This window comes from Kogia breviceps, chromosome 2 (genome assembly GCF_026419965.1).
Source record: "Kogia breviceps isolate mKogBre1 chromosome 2, mKogBre1 haplotype 1, whole genome shotgun sequence".
In the NCBI taxonomy this organism is placed as follows: Eukaryota; Metazoa; Chordata; class Mammalia; order Artiodactyla; family Physeteridae; genus Kogia; species Kogia breviceps.
Window position 1 is genome coordinate 145,896,373 of NC_081311.1, and position 19,062 is coordinate 145,915,434.

Genomic DNA, 19,062 nt, shown 5'->3' on the forward strand with positions numbered 1-19,062 from the left:
TCTTTTGGCCGAAGCAGTCACCAGCATGCTCAGATCCAAGGAGAGGAGACACAGACCCCTAAGTCTCCATGAGAAGAGTGTTAAAGGATTCATGGCCATGATTTTAAACAGTTCCATATGGGTTTCTTATATTAACTTATAATTCCTCCTCTTAGCCAATGGTGGTCAAGAGAGCTGTCTCTGTTCCCATGCCATCCATTTCCTCTTCTCAAGTCACCCAAATTTGCTAGCCTTCTGTCTGTTCTGCACACTCAGCACGTTCCTGTCCCCTGCAGTGTTGTGTTGGATGGTCATTTCCTGGATCAGAGCCCTCGTTACATAAGGTTCTCAGTCTTCATCCATGGCTGCATGAGGTATACACTAAGGGACTGAGTCCTCATTACTTTTATTAAAAGGCGCTGGTGCTGGTTGTTTAGTGCCAGGAATGGCTTCTCTCTCCATTGGTGCTACTTTTGCATCATTCAGTCCCTGAGGCACTCCTGCTGTTTCCTTGTATGTATGTCAGCTGTGCACCTATCTCTGCCAACTTAGAACTGAGCTCTCAGAGTAGGGTCTTTACCTGTCCTAATAGGATGTTTTGTGTTCCCAACAGTACACTTGAGACCGAATTGCAAAGTAGATAAGAACACAAGCTTTGGGGTCAAAAAGCTCTGGATTTCTAATCTCTGCTCCACCACTGTGTAATCTTGTCCAAGTTACTTCATATCACTGAGCCTTAGTTTCCTAGTCTGAAAAATGGAGACAAAGATATATACTTCCTGTCAAAGGGGTTAAAAGGTTCTATGTAGACAAAGCAATTATCACATCACTGGTACTTAGTAAATACCCACTAAATGGGAACTACAGTAATAGTAGCACTACCAGTAGTAGCAATGGTGGTTAACAATATCTAACTGACAAAGGACTATGATGACATACAATAAAGGACTCATGAGCATGCATATGAATTCCTTTCTCTACAGATATATAAACTGGACTTAAAATATGTATGGATATGAGTATGAACATACATACACATGTATAAGTTAAAATATTTATATTTTCCCTTTTCTCCAGGTATATTTTATTTATATTTTTAAAATGTCCACATGGGTATCTTCTGTCATTCATTCATACCAGCTTTTCAAGTAACTTTTACCAAGAGAATCTACCTATTTTTAAAAAGCATTCAGGGCTTCCCTGGTGGCGCAGTAGTTGAGAGTCCGCCCGCCAATGCAGGGGACACGGGTTCGTGCCCCGGTCCGGGAAGATCCCACATGCCGCAGAGCAGCCGGGCCCGTGAGCCATGGCCGCTGAGCCTGCGCGTCCGGAGCCTGTGCTCCGCAACGGGAGAGTCCATAACAGTGAGAGGCCCGTGTACCGTAAAAAAAAAAAAAAAAAAAAAAAGCATTCAAATGCTGTGGTTGGGCTCGGCATATCACAAAGAATACAGCATGATGAAAATGTCTCTAGAGCTTCATAAAGAAACACTTCAATATTTAATACGGGTGGATTTACTCCAAGGGCTGAAACACAGTCTGCCTATCACCAGCTCAGTTTCGAAATACAGTTCTTGGCTACACTCCACAATTCAATGAATGTGATCAGTACAAATTCACAAGGTGAATAAATCTTAAAGATATTGAACTAAGTTATTTCCCAACACAAGAACACAAGGGGCAAGACAATCTTGATTAGTCGATGCCTGAACTAATATTTCATCTTGGACTAGATGTTGTAAAGTTTCATGTTATTGACTCCCTGTTTGAATCTTCTTTGGAGAAAAGCAATATTCCACTCTGAATTGGTTATTATCACAACACCATCCCCATAGTTAAGATCTGTCAATATTTCTTCATCTGGGAGATGCTTAAGGTCTAAGGTTTTACCGGTCCTGACATGAAGTAATCTGAATCACAATTCACATACAATTCACATCACTTATACAGTTCAACCTTTCTGAACAAGTGAAAATCCCCCCAACAGGGACTATATTTACCTGCCATTCATCTACAACTGTGCAGAAGAAACTGGGTGGAAGATAGAGTTAAGGGCATTTTAGAGGGCCTGAAATTTTACTTCCCAATAGGCAGCAAAGGATGGGATGAAACATTTAAAGTTCCTAGGTTTGGTATAAGTACAGTGTATTAATTTCCTAGGGCTGCCATAACAAAGTACCGTAAACTGGGTGGCTTAAAGGAGATTTACTGTCTCATGGTTCTGGATGCTAGAAATCCAAAATCAAAGTATCAGCAAGATTGGTTCCTTCTAGGAGCTATGAGGGCAAATCTGTTCCATGGCTCTCTCTTAGCTTCTGGTGGCCCCAGGTATTCCTTGGCTTGTGACAGCATAACTCCAACCTCTGCCTCCATCTTCACATGGCTGTCTTCTCCCTTGTGTGTTTACATCATCTTCCCTCCATGTACATGTATCTTTGTGTCCAAATTTTTTTTATACAAAGACATTTGTCATATTGGATTAGGGCCCACCCTTATGACCTCATTTTAACTCAGTTATCTCTGTAAAGGCCCTATTTCCAAATAAGGTCATGTTCTGAGGGGGTTAGGACTTCAACAGATGTTTTCTGGGTAACACAATTCAACCCCTAATATTCCATATGCGAAACTGAGAGCAAAACGGAGCAAGGAAATGGCACAGCCATATTACAGCAATGTAGGAGGAAAAATGCCAAAGTAATACAAAAGATTATCATTCGTGCCTTCCAAAATTATTTTTCCACTGTTTAGTCTCCTTTTATGCAAGCTACCATTGTTTCACTTTCAATCTCTGTAATTCAAAGCACAGAGAATAATTTGATAACCTTTTTTCCCAGATCTGTCTTGGGATGTCTAGTTCCCAAATAGGTTCTTCTGTTAGGTACAGGATTTCCCTGAGCTTTCTATATTTGTTATTTCTTTAGCAAAAGGGTTTGGAATAACTTGCAGCCAACTGTTCTGTATCATATTTTGCTGAGAATAATAGATGTGTATGGTGATTATCACTAGACTTGAGTTAGTTATAAATTGACAAAATCCTTCCAAACATTGGAAAATTGATCTCATCTTTCTCAGAAGAATGTTTTTCCTCTCTTTACCTCTGGCCTCCAGCTTCTTAGAACCAACACCATTCAAGGAGGGTTTAAATAAAGAATCTACAGTATTTATGATGTTCTTAGGCCATAAATAATGCCTCTGCCAAGGACTGAGCTCTTAGAAATGGACTTTTGCTTTCTCTCAAGTATACTGCAAGGAGGAACACTATGAATCTGGGAATATCTCTTTCCTTTGCCAAAAGTATATGTTTTAAGCTTTGGAACCTCCTAAAGGACTAGCTGGCAAATACTGTATGAGAAACGAAGGACAAGAGACCAAGTAATAGAAATCATATCTGAATCCAGCTTTGGATATGTGTGAGATTTTGAGATTGTACTCCACAGTGGAAGCAATACTATATAAAGTAGAGCCAATGTAAGAAATGCTTAGACTAATCTTTGTAACTGTATTTTCCCCCTAGATTGGGTGGAGTTTTGAATATTCCAAAGTCAGAAGAGGAGCCACGATTCAACAGATATGTAAAGAAACCTTGGAAGAAAATGTCTAGTCTCCAGAACTAAGAGTTAACAGAATTATAACTAATTCTAACAAATTTGAAAACCTAATACCAGAATCAGAGGACCATATAGTGGTATCATATTTTTACCTGAGTAATTGATATTATAGAAAATCAAGTTGTGGAAGATACCTTTGCAGCAACCGCAGCCCTAAATTCATGTTCAACATGTGGATTTCCGGATCTTTCAAGGGGTGCCAGCATGTGCTAAATGAAAGAAAAAGAAATATTAGAATCATCTTCCTCAAACTTGACCTACTAATTTCAGAGATAAAAGTCACTTAGCTTAATGGTTGTTTCGCTGCTTGGGCTAGAGTAGTGGCTTAAGATATTTTTCTTTCAAGTGAAATTGTAGCTTTACTGTAATACATCTTATGGCATCTCATAACATTGATATGGTGTAGTAACTATAGTTGTGTTACATGATCTCAAAACTAGGACAGCCCTTAGAGATTGTCTATCTTTTCAAAGTAGCTTTTACATACATGATCACTGTATCTCAGGTTACTAACTCAAAAGAATACAGAGGTCCAGAATGGATGTGTGACTTGCCCAAACTCACCCACAAGGCAGAGCCAGGACCTTGCCCTCCATGCTCTCTGCATCCTCTTTTCCACTTGTATTTCACATCCATATCACCTCCAAATACTTTGCTCAAATACTTCAGCATCTGAGTCACAGTTGCTCTCTCTCCCCAATCTTCAGCCATCATTCTCAGTAACAGAATCATCTAAGCTGATGACCAGAAAATTTCTCGACAACTCTCATCCTCAACTCCATTACACTTCAGCCACAACTTGGATTTTCTCATCACTAAGAACTGCTTACCTCTGAAATCTCTAGTCAGTTTTCCTTTTCTGGCACAATTCACTTTCCTCTCACATATCTACTTAAGCTGCCTATTGCAATAATCAGTCAGTCAAAAGAATACCAACTGAGAACCTACTGCACCCAGGCCTGGGAAATCAGTATGAGACCAGCTAACCATGGGCCTAGAGCCCTCTTGGACCTCTTGGTCAGGTAGCAGCTCACTATACACCAGTGCACACCTGCTCTGAAGGCCTCAACTGTCTTCTCAGCAATGGACGGTTACCCTCTCTAGCATCCTAAAATTCTTCAGTTCATTGATCGTCCATCATTCCAATCCCCAAATCCAGGTCACTTCATCATTCATATTCTCTGCTCCCAGACTACCTTGCTGCTAGGTAAGATCATAAAACTACAATGACTAGTTCCACCACAAATTCAAATTCTTCAACTTGATCTAAAGAGTTTAAATTACTTCAAAAGACCCAGAGAGAACAAAAAAATGGATGGAAGTCTTAAAGATGCAGATTTTCATTGACACAAGATAGCAATTTATAACCAGGTCAGCTAACCAGGAACAGAATAGTAATGAGCTCAGTATTGCTACTGGTAGCATACAGAGAGTTCAAATCAAAGGTTCCCATACATGAATGGCTTTAACACCTGAAGAGAATTATTAAAATACAGAGTCCCAAGTCCTACTTCAGACCCACTGGATCAGAACCTCTGGGAGGCATATTTCTAAAGCTCCCCGATAGATTCTGATACAGCTAATTCACAGGCTGATATTAGGGTCCCACTGGGCTATACTCTTGGCCATACTTTTTTCCAGGACACAATGAGAGGGATTTCTTCACTAAAGAGGAGTCTGGACTGAATGGTCTGCCTTTGTATTTTATTTCTTCTTCTTTCTCCTTTACCTGAACCTGATGTCTGTTAATGTTGTCTGTTCTCTGTCCCACATATGGCTCTTAGAACTCAACACACTGATGCAACTCGGGAGCACAATCCCTGCCCAGATCAGCTGTGTGAGTCCAGGGTTCCCGCCAGTCTAGAAATGACAGTGGTGGATGCACATGCAAATCCTACTTATTCCACCTCCGCAGACATGAAGCACCACAACTTCTCTTAGTATTCCCCCTGACAAGGATGGGTTGCCTGCTCTTTATTCTCTTCTGCCCTCTTGCCTCATTTGTAATGACTTTATGTAGCCAAAATGAATGTTTCTTCATTTCTGCCCTTCTAGCATAAGTAAAAGCAAGATGAACATCACATCTTTGCTGGACTAAACACTTAAATACATTTGTTGCTACAGTGGCCTCTGTGGACTCTGCCAAGGTGCAGCTTATGTCACTGTTTTAAAACATCTTTATGGTCAGTGAAAAGATAAGCATTACCTCCAGTGATGGTAAGATTCAAATAGCCAGTTCCAGTAACATCCCTGAAGATAAGTCATAGTCTGATCAGTTGATTTATAATAAATCTCCCCTATGTGTATCTTGATAAAAGCAGACTTTTCAGAATTTTTTTAAGTTCCCTATCAAGGCTTTCCTTTCCATAATTTTCAGTTGCCAAATTATACAAAATTATAATTTTCCTCATTTTCTATGGATATGATTGACTACATAGTCCTTAAAAAAGTTACCTGCAAATAAAATTACTTGACCCCAATTTCATATACACACAAAAAATAGATAATACTCTAAATGCTATCTCATCTTGTTGTTTTTCGTTGAATTACAAAAGGTTTCACACAGGTCAGAATTACTGGTGCCTCCTTACTTTCATTTCTGTAACAATCTTCTTTATTATTAATAAGGTGATGGCAAAAAGTAATAATAATGTCTGCATTTTTTTTCCAAGAGCACAAACGTCTTGGTTCTGAGTACCAACATGCGCTAAAATATATGACAGTCGCTGTGCATCTTTCTTTTTTTTTTAGCATCTTGAATGTCTTAAACAATTTTCCTTTAGTTACTATGGAAGTTCCTAACAATCCCAGTTACAAAAGGCAAAAGAGTGGTAAAAAAAAAAAAATTAAATTTTCCTTCTTTCCTTTTAACAGAGCGGCCTCACATTTTTTTTTTTTTTTTTTTTTTTTTTTGCAGTACGCGGGCCTCTCACTGTTGTGGCCTCTCCCGTTGCGGAGCACAGGCTCCGGACACGCAGGCTTAGCGGCCATGGCTCACGGGCCCAGCCGCTCCGCGGCATGTGCGATCTTCCCAGACTGGGGCACGAACCCGTGTCCCCTGCATCGGCAGGCGGACTCGCAACCACTGCGCCACCAGGGGAGCCCCCGGCCTCACATTTTTGATCTTTCAAGTGTCACATATACATCACAAATTCTTTGAAATCTGAATATTAGAGAAGTAATTCTGTTTTCTTCTCAAAGAAGAATAAAAATCTAATTTATATAGAAGTTTTTCTAACAGGATAAAATGGCCATGACTTATGGAGAAGTAAGCTATGTCTTTGAGAAAAAGCTGGGGTTTCAGGCCCACAGTCTGGCTATTCTCTTCTCACCCAGATTCATTCACCGTATTCTTCCCTTATTAAATCAGCCTTTTGGAAATGTTACTTCTCTTTGAGTCATCTGGTAGACCACTTACCATCAATGAAATAGACTTTGATTTGTTGGTTATTTCTTTCTAGGCACCATACTCACAAATCCAGAGGCAGCCACAAGACGAATGAGTCACTAGGTGCAGATCAAGTTCTGAAGTACAGAAAGATGAGAGTGATTAAACAAAAGCCCCCATTTGGTTCAGATTTTATTTTTTATTCATTTCAATTTGTTAAACATTTATAGAACTTTTACTGTCCTGGAATAAGTTCCCTTGAAAATTGAGCCTGGGGCAAGTCTTAAATTCTAAGCTTTACTGGGAGATATAATTCCAGGGCAGTGTGAGTGATAGAAAAGAGAACTGAGGCAGGTAAGACTGGGAAGCACATACAAGGTATTGTGTTACACAAGTTAGTCATTTCACAAAGAGACACAGTCTCTTGGGATAAGCGATACAGAAAGCTTTCTCTTGGTATAGTCCATCAAGGGGTGGAAAAGAGAGATAAATTAACCATCAGCTTCCTCCCATCTATTATATCCCACAACCATAAGTTGCCATCCAGCAACTGGAGTGGAAGAAGAAATCCAGAGCTCTAGAGAGACATAAAGGCCAGAGAATCTGAGGTGGCACAAAAGAGGTGTCTTGATACATTTATCATGTACAATGAAAGCCCTTTTATAGTATATTTCCTAGTCAAATATGACTATCAAAATTAAAATTAAATATATCCTACCTGTATTTTCAAATCACAACTAAGAAAAAAGTAACTTTTAATCATTGGTTGCCTTTGAAGAAGACATATGTAATAGTATATAATTTTTTTAGGAATTGTTTTTACCTATGAATTTCATTTCTAATATTGCTAAACAATAAACGTCAATCAAAGAAAAAACAGTTGATTTTTCTAGAGAAGACTGCTGAAGCCCCTCTAGACTAGCAGAATTAAATAAATATTAAACAGAAGCTTCTAAGGAAACATTCAAAAATCAAGTGAGTTCTCTAGGTGGTCACCTATGGGAAGGTGGTTAGGGATGACTCTAACTTCCATAACAAAATGTGAGTATCATGTCCACTGTTATGGGAGAAGGAGAGAGAAATTTAGGAAGAATAGATTACTTCCTTCATTAGTATGCAAATAAATTATTTATATGCAAATAATATGAGCAGTACTGTGGTTATAATACTTGGTCTTACAAAGAAATTGTTTAAATTCATCTGCCTGGGGGAAGAAAAAAGCTTTTTTTACTATCCTACCAAACTTTCCACTGAATTATTTGGGCCAGAATAACTCTGCATCTGATGTAATCTGAACCAGTATTGTTGGACATATCCTTAATTGTGATTAAAACACTTCAGCTCAGTCTAATTTCTTTCTGCTTCAAGGGTGTCCAAATGTCCTTAAGGACAGATAACTCCATCCATAACTACCATTACCACTACCATCATTAAGTATTTGGATAACATAATATCTGATGTTAAAGAAGTCATTTATTTGAAAAGCATAGAAGACAACTTAATTCTGCTATGTACCAAGTCTTACTTGCCATGAATTAGCAGTTCAAGGTGCTTACACTGTTAACCCCAAATCTTTGGACTACTTTCATTTTCAGTTCATCGAAAAACTCTCGGAAAAAAATCTATTACTTACATGTGGTAATTCTCTACCTACAAGGAAAGTAAGGAGTCTGCTCAGGCCATCCAAAATAGTAATAGGGGACCTTATCTTGTTATAGGACTAGTCCACACAAAAGATGTCCTAGTTTGCTCGGGCTGCCATAACAAAGTACCACACACAGACTGAGTGGCTTAAACAACGGAAATTTATTGTGTCATTTTCCAAAAACCAGGAGTACAAAATCAAGGTGTTGGCAGGGTTGTTTCCTTCTGAGTGCTGTGAGGGAAGGATCTGTTCCAGGCCTCTCTCCTTGGCTTGAAGATGGCCATCTTCTCCCTATGTCTCATCACAATGTCTTGCCTCTATGCATGTCTCTGTGTCCAAATTTTCCCTTTTGGTAAAAACAACAGTCATATTGGATTAGGGTGCATCCTAATGATCTCATTTTAACTTGACTACCTCTGTAAAGACCCTCTCTCCAAATAAAGTCACATTCTGAGGTACTAGGGTAAGGACTTCAACATATGAATTTGGAAGGGGACACAATTCAACCCATAACACTCCCTAACACTCTTGCATTTTGTTTATATGATCTGCAAAGATGGGTTCCACTGGGGTAATGGCAAAGGTCAGAATGCAAGCTCCCGTGTCCAGTCACAGCCCCTGGCTAACTGTGAGACCTCAAACGAGTCACCCAACCTCCTTAAGCTCCATTTCTTCACCTGTAAAATGGGAATGATAATAGTTCCTACCCCACAGGGTGGTTGTGAGGAGTAAACTGTCAACCATGTGAAGTGCTTAGCCCAGTGTCTGGCACATAGTAAGTGCTCCTAATACACTAGTTATTATTAGCATGAATTTTTTAAAATTAATTTTTATTGGAGTATGGTTGCTTTACAATGTTGTGTTAGTCTCCACTGCACAACTATTAGCATGAATTATTAACCTAAAATGATCAGTCTAAACTGAAAAGTAAAGCTCACAAACCCAAGGGTGGGAGAAAACAGTTTCGAGCTTCCTCTCTCGCCAATTTACAGCCCCCTCTACTTAGGCTGCCTTTTAGATTAAGGTGGACTCTCAGAGCCAAGCTCTCAGGAATGGCAGACTTAGAATTACAGTGGCTGATCTCCACATTACTCCACCTTTAATGCTACAAGATTTCCTAAGAGGCAGAGCTGAGGTCACTGAATTTACTGGCCAAATGTCCTACTTTACATGGTGTCCTTTATACTGAGATATTATGCTACACAGCTTTCTTCTCACAATAACTGCTTTTCCATATCTCAGAAAGTCAGCTCTACTCTACATATCCTATTTCAAGCAGTTCATATTTTCTCTTTTATTCGGCCAAAATTAGATTACCAATTTTTTTGCATATGTGTGATTGTGGTTGAAGTTTTTTCCCCAAAACCTTCCTTTACAAATTCATTAATATTCATGGAGTTCATATATTAAATTTAGATAAGTCTGTGATAAGAGGGAAGTCTCTGCTCCCAAGATTCTAATCTTACATTAGGAGGCTCTGAGGCTTGTTATAAATACCTGTTTTTATTGTTTTGTTTTCATGTTTGGCTTATCTCCTACCTTTCTGTGGAGCCAGGAATAAAAACAGAAAGATCCAGGCAGTGGATAGGTCTCTGACCACCCCAATGAGCCTCCTTTCTTGGTGATCTCAGGAAACGGTGAAATTAGCATAACAAAACTACTCAGTCTGACATGCTCAAGAGATGTGTTTTCTGGGAGAAAGCCTACAATGTTATTAAAGCATCTAGGGCTACTTTAGGACTTTTGTGGTCCCCTCCATTAAAAAAAATAATAATAATAACTATACTTTTCAACTGCACTGGTATAAGGATGTATATACTAATGTTATATACTGAAATATTTTCTTCAACCTAAAAGCTTATTTTATTCTTCTGATTTTAAAAGAAATTAAAACAATTTCATGGGCCCCTAGAAGTATTGTGGGCCCTCGGCACTATATCTACTGTGCCTAATAGACGTCGGCCCTGAAAGCATGAGAGGAGCTATAGTATTTCATTTAAGGTTCCTAGTTGTTGACTACCTTAACCAACACATTATATGGCACCAAAGATGCACCTGACTTTTATAACCCTTCTGTTAGTGGCTACAACCTAAAGTCCTATAAGAAAGAAAATAAGATACAGGCCTATGGGGCTCTGTATTCCAGCATACAGTTAGAGCAAGGATTACACAAACTTTCTGCACATATTCATACTTATCACATCTCAGTTTTAAATTCTCTCTGAATTTCCTTTATAGTTGTATAAATATAAAAAATAGCATTTGCTGCTTTTTAAAGTATGCCTTTCATGAATCAAAAGTTACTTATGAAGAAAGGAAACTAACATTTCCTGAGAACATACTATGTATCAGGCATTGTCTTGGGTGCATTCACATAGATAGTCCAGGAGGACAAAGACTATTATCCTCATTTTTATGTATAAGGATGGAGACTAACTAGGTCAAGTAACTTGCCTAGGATAACAGAATTTAGTAATGGTAGAGCTAGGATTCAAATCCAGATCCTTTTTATGTCAGAGTCAATGCCCTTTCCATATATCCTGAGAAAACCATAATTCAAAACGAGTCATGTACCACAATGTTCACTGCAGCTCTATTTACAATAGCCAGGACATGGAAGCAATAGAAGTGTCCATTGACAGATGAATGGGTAAAGAAGATGAAGCACATATATACAATGGAATATTACTCAGCCATAAAAAGAAATGAAACTGAGTTATTTGTAGTGAGGTGGATGGACTTAGAGACTGTCATACTGAGTGAAGTAAGTCAGAAAGAGAAAAACAAATACCGTATGCTAACACATATATATGGAACCTAAAAAAAAAAAAAGGTTCTGAAGAACCTAGGGGCAGGACAGGTATAAAGATGCAGACGGGGCTTCCCTGGTAGCGCAGTGGTTGAGAGCCTGCCTGCCGATGCAGGGGACACAGGTTCATGCCCCGGTCCGGGAAGATCCCACATGCCGTGGAGCGGCTGGGCCCGTGAGCCATGGTCGCTGAGCCTGTGCGTCTGAAACCTGTGCTCCGCAAAGGGAGAGGCCACAACAGTGAGAAGCCCGTGTACCGCAAAAAAAAAAAAAAAAAAAAAAAAAAAAAAGATGCAGATGTAGAGAATGGACTTGGAGGACATGGGGAGGGGGAAGGGTAAGCTGGGACAAAGTGAGAGAGTGGCATGGACATATATACACTAACAAATGTAAAATAGATACAGCTAGCAGGAAGCACCTGCATAGCACAGGGAGATCAGCTAGGTGCTTTATGACCACCTAGAGGGGTGGGATAGGGAGGGTGGGAGGAAGACCCAAGAGGGAGGAGATATGGGGATATATGTATAGCTGATTCACTTTTTTATAAAGCAGAAATTAACACAACATTGTAAAGCAATTATATTCCAATAAAGATGTTAAAAAAAAGAGGTTACTGAATCCTTAAAGCATATACTCTCAAGGAAGTAGTCTTAAATAAGGTCAAAGGTTTATATACAAGTATTTTTGCCGCAGTGTTATAAAAGCAAAAATGTTTCTAAAACATGGAAACAACCAAAATATCCAAATACAGTAAAGTTAGTTAAGTAAATGATGGTATTCCCAATTCAATAAATTTCACATAGCCACTAAAAATAATCTTTTTGAAGAATATTTAGTGACATGGAAAATGCTGGTAATGCAATGTTGAGTGAAAACGCTGACACAAAACTGTACATGAGTTTGACCCCAATTAGATAGAGAATTTTCTTAAGAATACTGTTGTGATTATCTTGCCTTGGGAAGAGACCATTAGTCATAATGAACATGTTTTAGTTGATAATGCTCTGCTTTCAGCAAATAAATTAGAGAAAACTTTCATGTATCAGCATTACTTGGCTTAAAGAATGTTTCAATTCCTACTATTAGTTCCCTAAGCATAAGAAAGGAGGTGAGTCAATAATAATTGGACACCACTTCTCTGAGTAGGTCTTAGGAGTAAATAAGCCAATGAAAAGTAAGACCCATTTCTGATGTAGTAACACTGAACCAGTGGGGAGCCAGTGACTGCTCATGGACCCCTTGCAAAGCCAATGTTCAAAAGAAAATGGAAAATTATACATCTACCCCCATCTAGAAAGAAAGAAATCACAGTCATAGCAGTAGTTATCTCTGGGAAATGGCACTATGGATAATTTATTTCATTGTTATGTTAATAGGCATGTGTTACTTTGATAATTATGGGAAAAATGTTTTTGTTTAATTGGGTTTGTTTGTTTGTTTGTTTAAATAAAGGAGCCAGTGCTTAAGACTGTGGAGTGCAAGAACTGAAAAACCAAAAAAGACTCAGAAATGCCTTCCGATTCAGGATATAAAGGCTTGATAAAGTATAATTTACAGTGTAGACATATTTCATAGACTTTCCAAATAAAGAGGATTATAGACATTTTAGACATTAAAGAAACCTAGGTAGGTAATTTCCTTGGGCTTTTCCCAAAGACTTTGTAGAATAAAGTAGAAAAGTGAAACAGTTCAATCTCTCTAACAAATCTTCCTCAAACTTCTAAGATGGCTTTCAATCAGCACTGTCAGTATAATAATGCAATACAAGAACATTTCAAAATTTCAATTACTAGTCCAAAACAAGCAAAACATAATTTATAAAAAAGGAAAATACACAGTATTGCTGTGACAGTTCTGAAAGACACTGAGTTCAGGCCCATCCTTTTCTTACTCAAGTTCTCAAATCATCATTCTATAGATGTCGACACTACAGCTACTTCATAAATGCTAATTGGACTTTAACATTACTATAATGATTTGTAAAAATGAAGATGGAGTCTCCTAAATTAGCAGTCTCCACTTTCTGTCAAAAGAGTCAACAGGTAAATTTCATTTTGCCATAAAATTTCTATTTCTATTATTTCAGTTGTTAAACCAAATGGTAATTAAATGAAAATTTACAATGCCTGATGTGGCCAGAGTTAACCCAGCCCTGCCCACAGTCTTCATGTGGAATTGACTGTGGCCTTCCTCCCTGCTCCCAACTTTCCCAGGAGAAATGGACACCTGTGGACCTCCCAAAGCTTCTTGTCAACTCTAACAAGAATTTCCCTGGATAATTATACAAAGCTCATATAAAATTAAATATAAATCAGACATGCTCTGGAAATCAGAAATACTGATAAAAAGTAACTACTAAGAAAAGTTTATACCACAATCTATAGAGCATTGGTTTCTACTGTAGCAAAGGATGCATAATATACGGAAAGGGATTAACAAAAAAATTCATATTATATGTTTTTGCAGTCTTTGACATGTTCACGGTTTTTTCTGATCTCACACTAGAAAGCTTAGTCCTCCTATTTAAACCTTTGCATTGCTAGGTGACCTGAAACTGACCGATTAAGCTTCCTGAGGCCCAATGGTCTTATCAGAAAAATTTATTTAACAAATATTTATTAACCAGCTACTCTCTGAAATGCACTATTGAATAAATAGGTGTTGAAAAATATTCATTTATTTAATCAGTGGCAATTTTAAAACAACTTACTTGTTTTCTGTTGCCCACTAGCCATTTTTCCCCAAATCCTTCTCTACTCAATAATACATGAAAAGTAATAAAATCCAAATGTTAAAAGATCATTACCATAAAGTTTTTAACTTACTCATATTTTCTGATTCTATTTTCAAGTACAGAACTTGAGAATATATACTGTATAACAATGCTAAACTTCAAATCAGTGACGTGTCAATTAATGAATGCTTAGAGGGCTTCCCTGGTGGCGCAGTGGTTGAGAGTCTACCTGCCAATTCAGAGGAAGCAGGTTCGTACCCCAGTCTGGGAGGGTCCCACATGTCACGGAGCAGCTGGGCCCGTGGGCCATGGCCGCTGGGCCTGCGCGTCTGGAGCCTGTGCTCCGCGATGGGAGAGGCCACAGCAGTGAGAGGCCCACGTACCGGAAAAAAAAAAAAAAAAAAAAGGAATGCTTAGAAACTTTTTCCCCCAGTTTTATTGAGATATAATTCATATATAACACTGTATTAGTTTTACATGTGTAACATAGTGATTTGATATATGTATATATTGCAAAATGATTACCAAAATAAGATTAGTTAACATCTATCATCTCACATGCTTACAATTTTTTTTTCTTGTGGTGAGAACTTCTAAGATCTACTCTCTTAGCAACTTTGCAATGTATGATACAGTATAATTAACTATACTGTTAACCATATTGTTAATATATATTGTTAACTATACTGTCACCATGCTGTACATTACATCCTCAGAACTTATTTCTTTTTAAATTTATTTATTTATTTATTTATTTATGGCTTGCTTGGGTCTTCGTTGATGCTCACGGGCTTTTCTCTAGTTGTGGCGAGCGGGAGCTACTCTTCATCGTGGTGCGCGGCTTCTCATTGCCGTGGCTTCTCTTGTTGTGGAGCCTGCGGCTCTAGGCGCAAGGGCTTCATTAGTTGTGGCTCTCGGGCTCTATAGCGCAGGCTCAGTAGTTGTGGCGCACGGGCTTAGTTGCTCCGCGGCATGTGGGATCTTCCCGGACCAGGGCTCGAACCCACGTCCCCTGCATTGGCAGGCGGATTCTCAACCACTGTGCCACCAGGGAAGACCCAGAACTTATTTGTTATTTCTTATAACTGGAAGTTTGTACCTTTTGACCAGCTTTAACCATTTTAGAAAGCTCTTTAAAGACCCTAAATGGTAAGACATCTACATATTCAGCAACATGATATACATATATATATATCAACTATATATATATATATATATATATATATACATATATATAGTAGCCTCTAATTGTACTGAAAATTGTCTTGTACAAATATGAATGCACCCTGAGTTTCCCCAGGCCTCCCCAACCTCCAGCAGGACCTCAATACCCTCTAAAATGTTCTCAAGTCCTCTGGAGGTCCAACTGCTCTCTGAAGTCAGGTACTTCTGGAATTCAGGTGTTTTCATGAATAATCTCACAACATCTGTGGTGGCTCTCTCCAACATCTGGTGAGCACTTCCATTTCACCAGGCACTGCTGTCATGTCACCAAGCTTGCACTCTGCCAGACCACACTGCTGCTCTTCTGCCACCAGAGGTGCCAGAGATGTGTAGTGAGACCTCTATTACTGGGACAGGCATGCCTGGCTCCTCCTTTCTTTAAAATGAGTTCTCTCCTTGGAAGCTCCCCAGTCACCCTTACAAATCTTCTTTAGGGCTGTCCCATGTGCCTACCAAATATGTCCACGTATATTTAAACTCTAGCCCAGGCTCAAGCAGAGATCCCCATATACATTCATCACCCCACTGAAAAGCTAAACAAAGGCACTAACTTTGGAAGAAGAAAAATACCATTTTAGTTTCCTCTAGAGAAGGACTCTTTGGTTAAAGTTTTGGGTTTATTATTTTAAGAGAAATAATTTTTTAATTAGAACAAGTTATTATATTTCTTCCTTTGGTATCAATTTTCACCAAAATAATTTAAATTATGACCCTAAAATTTCCATTTGTCCACTCTCCCAGAGTAAATGAGTAAGTGAACCAGGCAAACAGAACCAATTATATTTAATGATGTCACAAATGGCTTGCAAAATAATTTAACCATTTTTAATCTTTTGGGCCCTTACAAACAAGGAATGAGAGAGTAGTTTAGGAATGCTCTTTCTAAGATTAGTAACATATACAAGCCTTCTAGTAACTCTCCTCTGTCCCACCGGATAATTTTCACCTGTCTAAAAGGAAGCACAAGAAGAAATTGACAGTGGGTCTCAGAAGAGCTGTTTTTCTCTGCTGATCTCTTCATTCTGTACATTTGTTCCCCCACACAACAGTTTTCTCAGGGGTTATCAATCTTGGCAATGACAGACAGCCTTTCATTCCACAATTCATTTTAAGATCAACAGTTTTGAAACATGATACCAGTTCTTTCCTTATCCCCTCATTTGTTTAACCACCCCCTGATTCTGGTGAATATGTTTGGGCTACTTGTTAGCAAGAGATCCTGATTCCATCACAAAGCAGAATCTCCTTTACATTCTCAAAAACGTCTTGGTTCGCATTTTGAGAAGCAGCATAGCATGGTAGTCAAGAACACAGACAATGGAAATAGACCATGCAGACTTCAAATCACAGATTTTCCACATATTATTCAATAGTTGTATAACTTTGGGCAAGTTACTTTAACTCTCTAAACTCCAGTTTCCTCATTTTCATAATGGGGATGATGATGATAATAGGGCCTACCTTGCAGGGTTGTTTTTAGGATTAAGTGAGTAATAGATGTAAAGCAGTTAGAAGAGTGTCTGGTAGGTAACAAGCATTAGTTGTTGTTATTAATACTTTAGAACTATTCTCTTGAGTACATGAGGAGGCAAAGCAGGCATGACAGGACACCAAACACCATTATCTTACTCTAAATCTAAATGCACTCTCTGGATATTTGATTGGTGGCTATTTGGTGATATTGAGCAAGTAACTCTCTAAACCTTTGTCTCCTCATCTATAAAATGGTGATAATTGAAAAAATAAATACAAGTAAATTACTTGGCAATGACCTGACATGCTGTAAACATTAATATCCCCACTCCTATGCAAAATTAACTGGAGGTCCAGCCCAGTCCAATAAAGCAAGAAAAATAAATAAAATGTATAGAATTTCAGAAAGAGAGGGACTTCCCTGGTGGCGCAGAGGTTAAGAATCAGCCTGCCAATGCAGGGGACACTGGTTCGAGCCCTGGTCCAGGAAGATCTCACATGCCGCAGAGCAACTAAGCCTATGCACCACAACTACTGAGCCTATGCTCTAGAGCCCACTCGCCACAACTACTGAGTCTGCTCGCCTAGAGCCCATGCTCCGCAACAAGAGAAGCCACCGCAATGAGAAGCCCACGGACCACAACCAAGAGTAGCCCCCACTCGCCACAACTAAAGAAAGCCTGCACGCAGCAACAAAGACCCAACACAGCAAAAAATAAATAATACATTAATTAATTAATTTTTAAAATACCTCAGAGTAATGCTATTTAAAAAAAAAGAAAAGCAAAGAATTTCAGAAAGAGAACAAACCTATCGTTATTCAAAAATAATGTGATTGTCTACAAATATAAATTATTAAAATAAAAAGTTTGTTAAATATGCTAAATGTAAGATAATTATGCAAAATCTATTGTATTTCTATATACCAGTAATGAGCAGTAAAAAATTAGATGTCATTTCTTATAGCATCAAAAATATGACGTACTTAGAAATAAATCTAACAAAAGATATATAAGACCTTTAAGGAGAAAAGTATATACCTTTACTGACAGATATTAAAGAAGACTTTAATTAATGAAGAGCTATACAATATGATACTTTTTAAGAAGGGAGGGGGGTATAGAACCCTAGACCAATGGAACAATATAGAGAGTTCCAAAGCAAACCCACACATAAATTGCCATTTAACATATGACAGTGGTGCTACTGCAGATCAGCAGTAGATGATGGATATTTTTCTCAGTAAGTAGTGGTAAACAATTTGTTTTCAATATGAAAAAATCAAATTAGACTCTTACCTCAAACAAAAATGAGTCCGAGGTAAATTATAGACTTAAATGTGAAAGGCAGGAAAATAAAACTTTCAGAAGACAATATAGTAGAGCATCTTTATGGTCTCAAAGTAGGAAAAGAGTTCTTAAACTAGACATAAAAAGTTCAAATTACAAAGGGAAGTGTTGACTACATTAAAATTAATGTCCTCTATTGATCAAAAAGTATTATAAAAGGTGAGGAGACAAGTCCAAACTGAGAGAAGATAGTTGTAACATACTATGTAACAGAATGCAAAATGTACTTTTAAACTTCTACAAATCAGCGATAATAACAAACAACCAAATAGAAAAATGAATCACAAATAGCCCACAAACACAAAACAAGATGTTCAACCTCATGGCAAATCAGGGAAATTAAACACATGGAAGACCTTTCCAAAACTTCCAGACTTAAGAAGTGTGATACAACCAACTGTTCATGAGATTGAGGAGCGATGAAAATGCTCATACTCTGTTGGTAAGAATGTAAATTCATACAACACTTTTTGAAAATAGCTTGGCATTACCTAGTAAAATTAAGCTTGCATATATACTCTGTGATCCACTCCCAAGTATATACCCTAGAGAAATCTTATATATGGACACCAGGAGATATGTAGAAAGACGTGTATTACAGCATTGTTTATTGCAGTGAAAACTGGAAAACAATCTCAATGCATTCAACAGACTAGATCAATAAGCTGTGGTATATCTTCATAATCAAATACCATACAGCAATAAAAATTTAGTATAGCTATAAACTAGCATGAATGGATCTCAGAAATAAAATGTTAAATTAAAAGAAACAAGTCATCAAAGAATATGTATGGTATGGTTTCATTTATATAGTTTTTAAATGGTTCAAACTAAATAATACAATGTTTAAGGAA

The 19,062-nt window shown here is 38.1% G+C and overlaps 1 long non-coding RNA gene across 1 annotated transcript in view; it reads right to left on the reverse strand.

The window, feature by feature from the left end:
• Positions 1 to 19,062, reverse strand: part of LOC131751402 (uncharacterized) — a 407,034-nt gene that overhangs the window by 304,272 nt on the left and 83,700 nt on the right. Inside the window, exons 2-3 of the long non-coding RNA XR_010839331.1 lie at positions 7,005 to 7,111; positions 3,721 to 3,795 (exon numbers count right to left, since the gene is read on the reverse strand). This is a non-coding gene — a long non-coding RNA (uncharacterized lncRNA). The remainder of the gene's footprint in view (positions 1 to 3,720; positions 3,796 to 7,004; positions 7,112 to 19,062) is intronic.